Source organism: Pezoporus flaviventris, unplaced genomic scaffold, assembly GCF_033815535.1.
Source record: "Pezoporus flaviventris isolate CSIRO_AGI_PZ_B2104156 unplaced genomic scaffold, CSIRO_AGI_Pfla_v1 ptg000044l, whole genome shotgun sequence".
NCBI lineage: Eukaryota > Metazoa > Chordata > Aves > Psittaciformes > Psittacidae > Pezoporus > Pezoporus flaviventris.
Window position 1 is genome coordinate 1,517,790 of NW_026892592.1, and position 13,810 is coordinate 1,531,599.

Here is a 13,810-nt window from a genome sequence, read left to right on the forward strand (position 1 = left end):
AACTTGCCATCTTTTATACTCTTACAATGATTTACGCCTACTAGTCAGTTGCTGATAGGCTGCAAGCCTAAAGGTTACATTAATATACTTCTCCTACTTGCGGTTTACTTGCGGTTTAACGGCAGGCTAACATCCTTATTCCTGAGAGGGCACTTCCTCAAAGTTGTTTATCATACTTGTCCTCAACCGAACTTGACCTAGGGTTATTAGCGGTCGGTACTTTTCCACTGCCACGTCAATCTCGTAGCAGTAGAGATGTCAAGGCCGCTGAACCAGAGATGTGCTCGATCAGATGGGAGCAATTTTAACTACCGACCAAGGTCCAAATTTTGGCTGACGGCCACTGCACCATGGGCTTTCCCGATCCTGCTAAAATGGACTACCGATAACCCAGTATGGATCGAACAGTGGCCGTTAAAATTGGAAAGCCTGCAAGCTGCACATCACTTAGTGCAAGAACAGTTCAGTCAGGGACACCTAAAACTGTCTACGAGCCCTTGGAATACTCCAATTTTTGTGATCGGGAAAAAATCTGGGAAGTACCGTCTGTTACATGACCTCCGAGCTGTTAACGACCAGATGCAAGCCATGGGGGCGCTACAGCCTGGTCTACCTAATCCTGCAATGCTGCCGGAATCTTGGCACCTTTTGGTGATTGATCTCAAGGACTGCTTCTTTACCATCAGTTTACATCCACAAGATACCCAGCGTTTTGCTTTTACCTTGCCAGCAATTAATAGGGAAGCGCCTGCTCAGCGCTTCGAATGGACGGTGCTGCCTCAAGGGATGAAGAACAGTCCCACCTTATGTCAGTTGTTTGTCGACAACGCTTTACAACCCATCCGGCAACTATGGAAGGGCGTCTTTATATATCATTATATGGATGATATTTTGTTTGCACAACAGCAGCCATTTGACCAACACCAATTACAGACCTTGCGACAACAGTTAAACTCCAAAGGCCTGGTTGTAGCAGAAGAAAAAATCCAACAGAAAGCGCCGTGGCTTTATCTTGGCTGGAAGATTACGGACTCTCAAATACGTCCTCAAAAGATACAACTTAGGACGGAAATAAAAACCCTCAACGATGCGCAGAAATTGTTAGGAGATATCCAGTGGATTCGCCCGGTAGTTGGCATTCCCACCCATCAGCTTGAGGTTCTTCGTCCGCTACTCAAAGGCACGGATCCTGCTGCCAAGGTGGACGTTACAATGGAACAAGCTACTGTAATTCAGACACTTGCTGAACAGATCACAGAACATTTTGTTTCAAGACGCAGTCTTGCTCTCCCCATCGATCTTACTATTTGGCATACTCACCATCAGTTATTAGGCGCCTTGACGCAATTTAAAAAGAAAAAGGGGGAGAAAAGCGAGCTTAAGATCTTGGAGTGGGTATTTACAAGTTTGCAGCCAAAAAAGTCGATTCAGCCCAAAGTAGAAAACTTAGCAGAGTTAATTAAAAAGGGCCGAACCAGAATTTTACAAATAACAGGAAAAGAACCACATTCTATACAGTTGCCGATATCCAAGGAGGACATTGACTGGTACCTGCAACACAGCCCAGGGCTACGAGACAGCCTGCTGTCAGAATATTCTCCAATTATCATAGAGCCGGTAAAATCACCCATAGTGCAGTGGATCAGTCGCAATGAGTGGATACGGCGGCCACTAAGGAGTGAGACTCCAGTAAAGGATACGCTCACGGTCTTTACAGATGCAGACAAGAGGTCTATGCGAGCAGCAATTACCTGGATGGCTGACGGTGAATGGCACCACCATTTGCTGAATGCTGTCCCTGGGGACTCGCTGCAGACGCTGGAACTTGCCGCAGTAACGTGGGCCGTAGAGTACTGGATTACCGTACCACTCAACGTCGTGACAGATTCACTTTATGTAGCTGGGGTGATGGAAAGGATAGAGGATGCTCGAGTAAAAGAAGTTGCCAATCCCAGACTTAATGAACTTTTTAGACAATTGCAGACTGCACTGAGCCTTCGGTCGGTCCCTTATTCGGTCATCCATATAAGGAGCCATATGTGGACAGTGGGGCTAGGGGAAGGAAATGACAAGGCGGATCAATTAGTCATGCATGCAGTACCTTTAAATGACTTTGTAAGGGCCAGGGAAGCGCATAACATATTCCATCAGAATGCACGAGGGTTAAGGTCTCAGTTCAATATCACCATAGAAGAGGCAAAGGGAATTGTGAAAACTTGTCCGCAATGTAGTCATCATGGGCCTGGCCTGGGGGTTGGAGTCAATCCTCGGGGGTTGAGGTCCTGTGAGATATGGCAGATGGATGTTACGCATGTATCTGAATTTGGAAGGCTAAAATATGTGCACGTTACCATTGATACTTACAGTCATTTTGTATGGGCCACCGCACAGGCGGGAGAAAAGGCTATTCATGTGATACGGCACCTAACGAGCTGTTTTGCAGTCATGGGGGTGCCAAAAGAAATTAAAACAGATAATGGTCCAGCCTATACCTCTGAGAAAATGAGAAAATTCTGTCAACCGTGGGGAGTCCGACATGTGACAGGAATCCCACATTCTCCCACAGGGCAGGCCATAGTAGAAAGGATGAACCAAACGCTGAAGCGTTATTTTGATAAGTTTGTAGATGTAAAGGATGTCCATGAACGGGTCTCAAAAACATTGTTTGTATTGAATTATTTATGTATCTTTGGCCCTGAGGAAGAGCCACCAGTCAGAATACATGCCGGGGTGCAGGAACGACGACAGGTTCAGATGAAAGTGTTATACAAGGATCCAGAAACTGGACAATGGCAAGGGCCTGTTGAGGTACAATATGTAGGCAGGGGTTATATGTGCGTGCTTACACCAACAGGACCCAAGTGGATTCCGGCCAAGTGGACCCGCGCGGTTCACCTGAATGAACAGCCCGGAAGCGAGGCGACGTCGTCGTCTGCAGAGTGTACTACGACCGCTGTTGGAACCGATTGAGAGACACTTTGGGGTCCGGTTATCATATAGAACGGAAGAAGAAGCAGAAACATGCCTAAGCTGGGAACTCAACTCCCTTTGTGATAAGTTTGCTCTGCCGCGATATTGTTTTGCTTGCTTGAAAGAAACGCATCTTGCCTGGGTAAAAATCAACTGTGGGAAGTGTCATAAAGGGTGGTGGGTCTCTCAACATCAGTTGAGGCTACTTAATTGTTGCATAGATTGTAGTTGGGAATTGCAGCACAGTAACGATAACACTCCCCTTAGAGCATTTTTTGTGGAAACTGGAGCTCTCTTTTTATCGGCCTACCCAATAATTGAGAACAGAGAGGATCTAAATTTACGATACCTGAAGTGGCGGGTACAACAACAGCTTAATTGTCTTCAGGCCGCAGCCACCACCACAATCTTAGATTCAAAGTGTGGTCAAAATGTGGGCATCCCCACCATGTGGCAAATTAGGCCTAGTGATTGGGATCGCACTTGTCGCCGCTTCCGTCCCGGTTGTGGAAGCCTGGGGGACGGAAGCTGGCCCGGAGCATCTCCACAGGCCTAACATGTGGGTAACTTGGGCAAAAGAAACCAACACTTCTAGTTTTTGTATGTCCTTAACAGCTGTGTCCGACCCATTTCGCACTTGTCTAATTGGTATACCCTTTTTAGAGCCTCAAAAATTTGTGGGGTATGTAAGCAACGTCTCCTTAACCAATCTAACTATATTAAGACAGGAAGGAAAAAGGGCTAATGACACTGATGACTGGTGTCACGGAAATCAGACAGCCTGCCGACAGCCCGGGGCTAATCGACAGGTCTGGTGTGGAGGCTGCACCCTTGGTAATATTGCAAATCGAACCTTGGCTTGGATGTCTGTCCGGCTAATCGAACATCTAAATAAGCCCTTACCATGGGACCCACAAGAATTGCATTTAGCAGGATCTGTAAACAAAACCAGAGATGGCTTGTGCTTTGGCTTTAGTGCTAAGATAACCGACACCCCAATAGGTAAAGTTAGATGTAACTCTACCACGACGGGCACAATATGTGAGCCACTTAAGGCATGGACAGATGTGTCTGGATCAGGTGTCTATGGGATACAAAATGCCTCTGACGCCCAAGCATGGTGTGGAGGGGCTGTGGGATTAGAAGAAAGTTACCGATATGAACTTTTCCCAGACAGGTCATTAGCCCTGCCTAAAGGAATCTTTTTGATCTGTGGTGATCGCGCTTGGCAAGGCATCCCGCGATTCCCACTTGGAGGGCCATGTTATTTGGGAAGGCTTGGCCTCTTAGCGCCTTCAATGGAACAAATCAAGGCAAAAAATAACACTCGAAGCAAGCGCAGTGTGAACGCTCTGTCAGACACCTGTCAGGATTCAGTAACCTTGATAGGGAAGACAGAAAATTTGTTTGCCAGTATATTTTGTCCTGGCTGCTCGGCAGCAATTGCTAATGCTAACCTACAAAAATTGGCATGCTGGGCTGCCAAGCAAGCTAACCTCACTTCTGAAATTTTAACCGATTTGATGAAGGATGTTAGTAGCAATCGCAAGGCTATATTACAGAATCGCGCCGCTATAGATTTTTTATTGTTAGCACATGGACATGGGTGTGAGGATTTTGATGGAATGTGTTGTTTTAATCTATCTGACCATTCGGAGTCTATCCACGCGAGGATCCGAACCTTGCAACAACGAGTACAATTGCTACAGGAAGATAATGGATTTTTTGGAATCAACCTTGGCAATTGGGGTATAACGGGGTAGCTGAAAGGATTATTAATCGAAGGCATACGCTTTTTAATCATAATTAGCTTAATAGGAATTTGTATTTGTATAGCTTTTAAGTGTATCAAAAGGGGACTCATGAAGGCATCTGATCAGATTTTGATAGCCCAAAAAGAAAAAGGGGGAATTGTTGGAGAATGGCTTAGAAAGAAAGGGCACAGTGGGTCTAGTGACCCTCTGTATCGAGAAAGTCAGTTTTGATGATTGCGGCCTAGTCTGGTTCAGCGGCCTTGACATCTCTACTGCTACGAGATTGACGTGGCAGTGGAAAAGTACCGACCGCTAATAACCCTAGGTCAAGTTCGGTTGAGGACAAGTATGATAAACAACTTTGAGGAAGTGCCCTCTCAGGAATAAGGATGTTAGCCTGCCGTTAAACCGCAAGTAAACCGCAAGTAGGAGAAGTATATTAATGTAACCTTTAGGCTTGCAGCCTATCAGCAACTGACTAGTAGGCGTAAATCATTGTAAGAGTATAAAAGATGGCAAGTTGAATCAATAAACGAAGTCTGCTTATCACTCATATTGAGTCTGATTGCATTCTTCCTCCGCCGATGAAAGATGACACTGCTTGCGGGTCTGGGACTCTGACTCAATAACCACCCGACAGGGAATGGTTTTAAAATGACATTGGGGGATTGAAATGAGATCTTAGGCAGAAGTTCTTCCCTGTGAGGGTGGTGAGTCACTGGCACAGGTTGCCCAGAGAAGCTGTGGCTGCCCCATCCCTGGCAGTGTTCAAGGCCAGGTTGGACAGGGCTTGGAGCAGCCTGGTCTAGTGGAAAGCATCCCTGCCCATAGCAAGGGTTTGGAACTAGATGATCCTTAAGGACCCTTCCCACCTAAACCATTCTAGGATTCTATGAAAATACATGAACTCTTATATATTTAAAAAACACCACAGAGACAGTAGGTAGAAAGACCAAGTCTGCAAGTCTGAAACTTCTGAAAGTTGGATCTTTACTAAACTGGAAGGCCTGAGATGGGTAGAATGACTTGTGCCTTTACTAAACTGGCATGATCCCGTTGCAATATGTCTAACCGTGCAAGAACTGTTGCTCTGTCCACGTAGCTATGAGCTAGGGCTTAGCATTACTGCCCTTGGTGCTGAATGTGGAGCACAGTTCACATAAGCATTCTCCTTCTCGTAAACAAGAAGTGGGAAAAAAGCTAGAGCCACTTTGCTCTTTTTAGATGTGTTCTTGGTACTGGTGGGGATCACTTTCACTGTGATAGGATGGATAAAATACGATAGCATTACTCATCTGAAATGGACTCAGTTTCTAGGGCCTATTCTGTTGTCTGTCAAGGTGACTTTTATTCTGATTGCTGTATGCAAATTTTACATGCATACATGCAAGCACTGTAAAGAAAGAGAGGAAAATACAACAGACCTGGACAAGACTGCAAATGGGTGGTCCTTTGCATTTACTGGTGTTAACCAGCATGTAACTTTTCACAATGCCACAGTGGTGCAGTACATGCCTCCACCATAACCAGTCCAGGAAGCCATTGATGTGAATCCATGCTACCTGCACCCAGTGCTCAGCCCCTGCAGTGCCATTTTGTACAGTGCTTCACTGATTCCAACACCAAGCTATGCCCACTTCTGCCCTGCCTACCCCTAGATAAGCCAGCTTTTACCAGAGATGAAACTATGCTACAAAAAAACTATGCTACAAAGAAACCTGCTACAAGCTCAGGAGTGCTGCATCCCAACTGGAAAGAAGTGCAGCAGGAGGGCCAGGAGACCTCCTTGGATGGATAAGGAGCTGCTGAGGAAACTTTGAAGGAAAAAAGAAGCTTATAAAAGGTGGAAGCAAGGACAGGTGACCTGGGAAGAATAGAGGGATGTTGTCTGGGAAGCTAGGGACCAGGTTAGGAAAGCTAAGGCCCAGTTAGAATTAAACTCAGCTAGGGATATAAAAGAAAACAGGAAGAGATTCTATAGGTACATTTCAAATAAAAGACATACTAAGGACAACGTGGGCCCTCACCGGAAGCTATCAGGAGAACTGGCTACCCTACATGTTGAGAAGGCTGTGTTTCTTAATGACTTCTTTGCCTCAGTCATCACTGGCAAATGCTCTGACCACACCACCCAAGTCTTGGAAGGCAGGCACAGGGACTGTGAGAATGAAGACCTTAGGCCCACTGTAGGAGAGGATCTGGTTCGAGACCATCTGAAAAACCTGAACATGCACAAGTCCATAGGACCTGATGAAATCCATCTACGGGTCATGAAGTAGCTGGCAAATTAAGTTGCTAAGCCACTGTCATAGAATCATCGAATCATAGAATAGTCAGGGTTGGAAGGGACCTTAAGATCATCTAGTTCCAACCCCCCTGCCATGGGCAGGGACACCTCACACTAAACCATATCACCCAAGGCCTCATCCAACCTGGTCTTGAACACTGCCAGGGATGGAGCATTCAGTCAGGTGAAGTTCACGACCACTGGAAAAAGGGAAATATAATAGCCATTTTCAAGAAGGGGAAAATGGATGGCCCATGGAGCTAGAGACCAGTCAGTCTCACCTCTGTGCCTGAAAAAATCTAGGAGGAGATTCTCCGGGAAGGCATGCTAAGGCACATGAAAAACAAGGTGCTTGGTGACAGCCAGCATGGCTTCTCTAAGGGGAAATCCTGCCTGACCAACTTGGTGGCCTTCTATGATGGGGCTACCAAACTGATGGACAGGGGTAGAGCAGTTGATGTCATCTGCCTGGACTTGTGCAAGGTTTTCGACACTGTCCCACATGACATCCTTGTCTCGAAATTGGAGAGACATCGGATTGATAGGTAGACCACTTGGTTGATAAAGAACTAGCTGGATGGCTGCAGGCAAAGAGTTGTGGTCAATGGCTCAATGTCCAGCTGGAGACCAGTAACGAGTGGCATCCCTCAGGGGCCAGTGTTGGGACCGGTCTTATTCAACATCTTTGTCAATGACATGGACAGTGGGATTGAGTGCGCCCTCAGCAAGTTTGACGATGACACCAAACTGTGTGGTTCAGTTGATACACTGGAGGGAAGGAATGCCATCCAGAGGGACCTTGACACGCTTGAGAGGTGGGCTGATGACAACCTCATGAAATTTAACCATGCCAAGTGCAAGGTCCTACGCCTGGGTCGGAGCAATCCCAGGCACAGCTACAGGTTGGGCAAAGAAGAGATTTAGAGCAACCCTGGGGAGAAGGACTTGGGGCTGTTGCTTAATAAGAAAATAAACATGAGCTGGGAGTGTGCACTTGCAGCCCAGAAAGCCAACCATATCCTGGGCTGCATCAAAAGGAGTGAGACCAGCAGGTCGAAGGAGGTGATCCTGCCCCTCTACTCTGCTCTTATGAGACCTCACCTGGAGTATTGTCTGCAGTTCAGGTGTCCTCAATATAAAAAGGACATGGAACTGTTGGAACAAGTCCAGAGAAGGGCCACGAGGATGATCAGGGGACTGGAGCACTTCCCATGTGAAGACAGGCTGAGGAAGTTGCGGCTGTTCAGCCTGGAGAAGAGAAGGCTGCATGGAGACCTCATAGCAGCCTTCCAGTATCTGAAGGGAGCCTACAGGGATGCTGGGGAGGAACTCTTCATTAGGGACTGTAGTTACAGGACCAGGGGTAACGGGTTCAAACTTAACCCTGTGAAGTTTAGATTGGTTATAAGGAAGAAATTCTTTCCTGTTAGGGTGGTGAGGCACTGGAATGGGTTGCCTAGGGAGGTTGTGAATGCTCCATCCCTGGCAGTGTTCAAGGCCAGGTTGGACGAAGCCTTGCGTGTCATGGTTTAGTGTGAGGTGTCCCTGCCCATGGCAGGGGGGTTGGAACTAGATGATCTTAAGGTCCTTTCCAACCCTAACTCTTCTATGATTCTATGAAGTGGCTCAGATGGACTTCGATTGGCTACATAATGGTGAATTATTTTTGGCCCGTTGGTCCCATGACACTTCAGTCCATCCGGGCAGAGATGGAACATGCAGATGGGCTTGTCATCGAGGGGTGGGCTTAACAATGGACGCTACTGCCCACGTTATTTATGAGTGTGAAGCATGTGCTGCAATTAAGCAAGCTAAACGATTAAAGCCTCTTTGGTATGGAGGAGATGTAGGCAAAGCAAGTGCTCTGCGGGCAATGTCAGTGAGAAGCAGAAGGCAGCAAATCTGTAACCCCCTTGGCTTCACTTTTGAGCTGGATATCTGGAACCTGGATGGAAGAAGGTTGTTTTTTAAAAAAAAAAAATCATGGTTTATAGGTGATCAGAGATTTTTTCTTGTTAGCTTTGTTTCCCCACATCCCCTTTAGCTGCTCAGTGTCCTGTCCGGTGTCAAATTGGGTTCTCAGAGGTTCCATGGCATTTTTTTAACAGTCTCTGTAAAAGTCATTGAACGCATCCTCATATTGGTCTCAGCTGGATGGAGAACATAATACAGCCCACATGAGCCAGCACACTTCACTGTATGCTGTACGTGTATTTCCAAGCATGAGGAAGCAACATCAGTAGGAGAAGGAGCAATGCTGGCTTTATTATTGTAAAATAGACCTAGAAATTCCTGAATTGCCACCATTTTTGGGATGTGGCAGTTGGGGAGGAGAGAGTGTACTTTTAATAAGTAATATTTAATTTATTATTTAGAGTGTTTTCTTTTAGATTATTTATGATACAAGGGATACCTAACTGGAAATTGTTAAAGCTGCAGTGTGCCCATGTCTCCGTGTGCTGGGCACTTGCCCGGTGTTCTGCACACCAAGCGTGAGGATTCGGGAAGGTCAGGCAGTGGGATGGTGCCACTGTGTCACCAGTCCCTGTGACTGTTGCACACACCCCACAGCTGCTGTGCAAGGGCTTTGCAAGGTAATTAAAAATTTTGTAGCATACTAGTGATATGTTTATGGGTTATACTACAGCTTTAGCTAGACTTAGTTATTAGCCTTTTAATTTTTTGGGGGCCAAGGAGGTTATAAAGTATCTCGAGAAAAGGTCCAAATCATGCAACAAAAAGTTACCTACCTGGGGTTTGAAATAGTAGAAGGGAAGCAGAGGCTGGAAAAAGATCAAGAAGAGGCCATTTGCCAAGTCTGCCAGCCTCCAACTGCCAGAGACCTGTGTGCATTCTTAGGAATGGCTGGGTGATGCAGGCTATGGATCTCAAATTATGGACTACTGGTCAAACCCTTATATGAACTATTAAAGGAAGCCCTAGAAGGACCTTTGATTTGGACCCCAGAAGAAGAACATGCGTTCCGAAAATTAAAACTGGCCCTGATGTCTGCACCTGCCTTAGGGCTCCCAGATTTAACAAAACCTTTTGAACTCTTTGTGCATGAAAGACAGCACCTGGCATTCGGAGTTTTGACCCAAAAAGTCAGCAGAGAAAAAAGACTTGCATTTTTTTCTTTTCTCTAAGCAATTAGATCAAGTAAGCCAGGGGTGGTCCAGGTGCTTACCTGTTGCAGAATGGCTCCAAGAGCAAGGCCATGGATCCTTAGAGGCCTTGTGCGAGCAAAGCAAAGTGTAGGCCTCACAGGTAAACGGAAACCGGATGTAAAGGAAGCCATGTAGAACTAACCAATACTGTTGTGATTAGTAGGCGTAGCTAACACCACGAGGATATAAGCGATGCGCGCCACGAATAAAGTAGAAGCTTGCTTATCACCCATATTGGGTTGGCGTGTCTTGCTTCTCCTTGCCGTCGACAAATGGCTCCCGAACAGGGGCGCGGATAACAGGGCCCTGGATAACAGGGACCCAGATAACAGGGCCCCGGATAAGGGGGACCCGGATAACAGGGCCCTGGATAACAGGGACCCGGATAATGGGGACCCGGATAACAGGGCCCTGGATAACAGGGACCCGGAACGGAGAGTGTGAGCGGCGGCAGCGGCGGCGGCAGCGGCTGGGGAGTGCGGGCAGTGCTACTGCGGTGGTGTGTCTGACCCGGGTGCTTAGACTGACCAAAAGGAGTCCGCCACTGGGGTGAGCCAGATACAGCTGCATCGGGAGGACGATCCAGTATTGGACGATCTGGAGACCGAGGTTACAGGACGATCCAGAAGAGGACGATCCGGAAAAAGGAACAGGCCGGCTGAAGAAAATGGACCAAGAGGTAGCCCCTGATTTATTACAGTGCTTTATATAAAAGCGGGGAATTAAGCCTGAGACTCTAAAGCAGCTAGCAGGTCTAGTGGCTGTAGGGAAGGCTAAGGGATTTTTTGTAGATCCTAATACAGTTTTTGAGGAGCGTGAGTGGTGAAAGTTTGGTGATGAACTATTTGACTCAATGCTCAATGATAATAAAACGGCAAAGAAACTCGGTAAGCCATGGAGAGAAGTAATAAATTGTATAAAAAGATACAAGGCGGAAAAGAAAACTGCCGCTGTAGCAACGGAGAAACTAGGAACAGACATCCCTGGTCGGCTGAAGCTGGGGGAAGATTACAACTCGTTTCCCCCAACTTGCGGGGTGCTCCCTGTGCTTGGAGCACGGGATTTTTCCCCCCCTCCTTCTTCATCAGAAGGTGCAGCAGAGGAGGTACAACTCTCTGCTCCCGCAGATGAGTTCCGAAAAGCAGAGGGATTCCGAAAGTAGGGATTTTGAAAAGGACAGAGAAAGTCTAATAGAAGCCGATAAAAGCAAGAGCCAGGTCTGCAGATGGCCACATACCGAACGAGAGACATCTGACAAGAAAGACATAGCTGCGAACAATGGAGACCCTGAGTTCGACCCAAGATCAGACCCCGAGTCCCCTCAGAAGCAGTGACCACGTACGGGTTAAAATCCTCTTATACTCAAGCAGTATATGTTATGATTTTTTTTTGCGATTGACAGGGGGAGCCCATACAGTTTCTCTGTGATACTCATGTACTAGAAGTTGGTATATATAAGTATGTCCAGGTTTCTATCAACCTTTGGAGGCCTTTGTAGATACTGCTGACCACTTCTTCCAGCACAGGCTGGCCACCTGTGTCAGAATGAGTGTGCATTTTAGTCAGTAAAGAAGCTCAAGCCTCATACGATGTGGGGGAGGCAGAGCCTCTGCGGGGACGCCCTCTAAGGTTGAGCCTGCGACCTCGCACTGCAACGATGCTTCTCGGAGCTGGTTTGCTATAAGTCTCCACAGGGTCCTTGTGCCATGTTCTGTATGTGGAACTGTAGTGGGAGTAATGATTGTCTGGATTTTGTGCTTCAAATACTGTAGTTGTGTGGAGTGTGCTTGTGGGATCCCATACGCGTGTGTGTGTGTGGGCTGAGGGCAGATGGTGTTTTGTGTATTTTTTTTTTTTTGTTCGGTTCATGTAAAAGTTTTTAACGGGTAGCTGTTTAACATTTCGGGCATGAAAGGGTTAATGCAAAAGTGCGGCTGCTGGCAGGTATTTATGGTTGCTGATGAAGCAGGCAGGTGGCTGTAGCTGCTGCCCAGCAGGCTGGCTTATGCAGGGATCAAAAAAAAAAAAAAGGGGGGGGGGAGAGAGCAATGATGCTGCAAATATGCAGTTTAACCTGTCTACTTCTCAAGAACTGATAAACTGGGGGAGGGGATATATTTGTGTCCTCCTGCCTACAGGTCCATGGCGACTGCCTGCAATGTTTATCAAGCCTTGCCATGAGCTGGACAGACAAATGGAAAAACCTGATGCCTCAGCTACAGGAGCTGAGCGTGAATACCCCAAGCAGAATGAGATAGAGGAAGAGAAAAATGAATGATTGCAAAACATCACTTGGGGGCAACTGAAAAGTAACATCCTAAATACGTGTGCTTGTAAAGTAGCTATTATTAGAGGTTGTGATTTTGTGTATAAACCCACCTGTATTTACTAGCTAGTTGCTAATAAGAAACTACGCCTTGTATTGTATAGATTTGTCACTTGTAAAAGAGATGTTAGAGTATGGAAATTTGCAGTAGCTGCTAGAAAAGGCTAAGGCAAAAGCTAGAAAGAGTTTAATACAATGGTAGTGTTATAAAGCAGGTGATGGAACTAATTAAGAGGGTGGGAGAATTCCACTTGTTAGAAATTTCTTTGGCTAGTCCCTTGCTGCCACCAGCATCTTCAACATGCTGCTGCACCCTGTAATAGTTACTCTGCTAATGTAAATTTGTGTGTGCCTTGCTGTAGTAGCGGTTTGTTACTGGATATAAAACAAAAGGGGGGAGATGTGGAGACAGTGTTCTCATGGGAGAATGGATAATTGGTACATAAACTCTGAATAATCCTGAAAGATACAGCAAGGCCATGAGAGGCCCAAAGATGCTTAAGCAAGAAAGATAAGAGGCTGGAATTCATTAAGTTAATGAGAACTGTGGACTGTTGGCAAGCTTTCAAGGTTGAGTTCTCACACCTGTGTTTAACCAGTTATATGTTAGTCACTAAGGGTCTTCAAGGCATGTATCCAATCATAATATGCCAAATCACTGTAAGTGCTTCAGCCGGGGCTTTGGCTCAGTTAAACAAGCTGGCTTGCTAAGCAGACAAATGCTACATCAAAGGCAATTTCTGATTTGTTGTTTGATGTTGACTCTGTGAGACATGCAACACTGCAGAACAGAGCCGCTATAGACTTCTGGTTGTTCGTGCAGGGACATGGATGTGAAGAGTTTGATGGAATGTGTTGTATGAATCTTTCTGATCATTCTAATTTGATACACGCACAGCTGAAAACCCTGGCTCAGCTTACCCAGCAATTGCAAGTGAGCAATGACCTAGGGATAACTAAATGGTTGTCCCCATGGGGCATTACAGGTTGGCTTAAAACACTGCTATTTGAAGGATTACGCTTATGTTTCTTTGTTATTTTAATCACTGTAGTTGTTAGACTTGCTTATGGTTGTTTAATGAAACAAGTGAACGGAATGACCCACAATGTTTTGCTCGCACAAAAGAAAAAAGGGGGAATTGTTGCAGAATGGCTCCAAGAGCAAGGCCATGGATTCTTAGAGGCCTTGTGTGAGCAAAGCAAAGTGTAGGCCTCACAGGTAACTGGAAACCAGACGTGGGAGGAGAACGTAAAGGAAGCCATGTAGAACTAACAAATACTGTTGTGACTAGTAGGCGTAGCTAAC

General features: G+C 46.3%; 1 protein-coding gene and 1 pseudogene across 1 annotated transcript in view; one reads left to right on the top strand and one right to left on the bottom strand.

Moving 5' to 3' along the window:
- Positions 1 to 13,810, bottom strand: part of LOC133276335 (cytochrome c1-like) — a 284,630-nt gene that overhangs the window by 125,290 nt on the left and 145,530 nt on the right.
- Positions 3,715 to 6,382, top strand: LOC133276325 (transmembrane protein 174-like; annotated as a pseudogene).